The sequence below is a fragment of the Belonocnema kinseyi genome, chromosome 5 (assembly GCF_010883055.1).
Source record: "Belonocnema kinseyi isolate 2016_QV_RU_SX_M_011 chromosome 5, B_treatae_v1, whole genome shotgun sequence".
NCBI lineage: Eukaryota > Metazoa > Arthropoda > Insecta > Hymenoptera > Cynipidae > Belonocnema > Belonocnema kinseyi.
The window spans coordinates 26,348,800-26,351,112 of record NC_046661.1 but is presented as its reverse complement, the minus strand read 5'-3'; the positions used below and the strand labels follow the sequence as shown (position 1 = coordinate 26,351,112).

General features: G+C 32.1%; 1 long non-coding RNA gene across 1 annotated transcript in view; it reads left to right on the top strand.

The window, feature by feature from the left end:
- LOC117173076 overlaps window positions 1-1,265 on the top strand; it is a 2,448-nt gene extending 1,183 nt beyond the window's left edge. Inside the window, exons 2-3 of the long non-coding RNA XR_004467100.1 lie at window positions 660-831; window positions 918-1,265. This is a non-coding gene — a long non-coding RNA (uncharacterized LOC117173076). The remainder of the gene's footprint in view (window positions 1-659; window positions 832-917) is intronic.
- Window positions 1,266-2,313: the final 1,048 nt, after the last annotated feature.

Here is a 2,313-nt window from a genome sequence, read left to right as displayed (position 1 = left end):
GAAATAATGACATTAAATTACATTTCTTAGCGGGGCTTTTTTAAATTCTCAGTCGTAACTAGAAACACTCAAATGTTTGATTTTTGATCAAAAATCTAGCTCTGTTTTATAATTGTTGAATTTTATAAAGTAGAATAAAAAACTTTTTCAACATTTTTAAGTGTGAAATGTTAAACACTTGGGTAAAGCTAATTAAGTTTCGAATGTGTCAGTTTAGTAAATAATTAATTTTGAATTCTTCATTCTTATAACATCTAATATTAAAGGCATAAAAAATCCTATACGTAATGCCTGGAAAAAGTCTCGGTCAAATCGTCTCATTATGACTTTTGATAGCATCAGAAAATCGAATTTGAGCCGAATGGCCTTTTCCATACATTTCGTGCGGAGTCCTTTAATAAGTTTTCAGTTTTAAATGTTAAGTACTGAAATGGATTAAGTGTAAAAGTCTCAGAAAAAAATAGTGTAATTTTTTAGTTGAGTGCGTCCATCTAAATGCAAACAAAAATTGTATTATTTTTTTCTTAATAAGATTGATCTTTATGATTAGTGTTAATTCTGAAACTTTTTCTTTATTCTTATCTTTTCACTAATGACTAGAATTTTTTGTTATCATATTACATCACTTATTTGTTCCTAACAGATTTTTTACATTACAGATCAAAAACTGTGCAATTAGAGAAAATAGAACACAGAATTGTTCAAGAAGTCGAACAAACTGAACAGGAGGACAAATGTTTGTTGGAATACAAACAGGAAATGAATTTGCTTATGCAAGAAAAAATGGTACATGTCGAAGTACTTAGACAAATACGTGCAGATGTCAATACGGTACGATAAGTTTTATTAGGAAACTATGTCATAGTAAATAGAGCTTTAATGTAGATTCAATAACAAAAAGTAAATCGATTTTATAGATGGAGTCCGTGATAAGGCAGCCGAAGAATCTCGAAACAGAGCACGGGGAACCGCTAAGTTGATTCACATAAATGACTATCAGCCTGCAAAACATGACATCGATCGCATGATAAGAGATTATCAGGCCCCTAAAGCCTACCTGAATTATGCGAAACAGAGTCTGAACTAATTTCTTCCGAGTGTGTATCAAATATTTCATGTGTAGGGATTACAACTTTATGCAAGTGAATAATTTTTCAAAAGGAGTAAAAGTGATCAAATACCAGTGTTTTTTCATGTTTTCGGACCATTCTACTTAAAAAATTGAAATTCTCGCGTTCAGGACACTTGTGGTCCTTCTTGAACGGAGGGTTTTTGAATAGTCTGCTGGACGGACTTAAATAAATATTGAGATTATTGTTGACATTGAAAAAACACACACTTGTAAGTGTGTAGTTTTTTCAGTGTCAACAATAATCTCAATAAGTTTTTTTTTTTCAATGTCAACAATAATCTTAATCTTGACTTAAGTCCGTCCAGCAGACGGAGTCATTTCAGTAACCAGAAAATTAAATTCAACAAACAGGTGCAAAATTTCGTAGAAAAAAATATTTTATACTGATGAGGACTGTGGACGTACAGTCGAAACGTCTACCAAATGTGTTCTGAGAAACTCTCAGACATAATTTCAATAAATTGTCCAGTAATTGACTGACATTTTGACTTCCTTCTACAAGAATAGAATTATTTGCTGTAGTGTGGAGGCCCCTGAGCACTTGAAAATAAAGTCTCGAATTTTAAGTTTTAAGATATATATCCACAATGAAAATGTAATGCCGCATATTTTTCTCTTTGCAAAAAAAGTTGTAGCTTGTTTTTCGAATTATTTACAAAAAAAAAACTGTTTTTTCTCTGATTAAAATATTTTCAATTTTTTCATTTCAACTCTCAACGAAAAGGGAAGTTTTTAATACTTTGTAATAAAACTTTTAAAAATATGCATTATGATGTTCTGCGACGGATGACGTAAACGAAAGTTCAAAATGTTTATTAAAAAATTGTTAATTACTTTTTTCTGAGACGGTGCATAATTCGTGCACAAACAACTTCCAGCGATTCAAGGAAGTTTTCTGGAAAGTTTTAATTTAATTGGAATAGTACTTCACAAACTGTGGATGTTTTAATTTGCTGGCGCATTGGATTTTCTCCCGCGTAGACTACGGCCCGGCCGGTAAACGGCTACCCCCAGCGTTAGGTAAAATCGGTGCAAGTAATGTATCTATTTAATAATATTATCATTATCATTACTGCGATACTTACAGTCTGTCAAGTTAAAGCGTGGGTGGCTTTACTCGCAGTCGGTAAGGTGTATCGACATGATTTTGGTGTCAAAATATTGAGAAGAGCTCCCTCTTT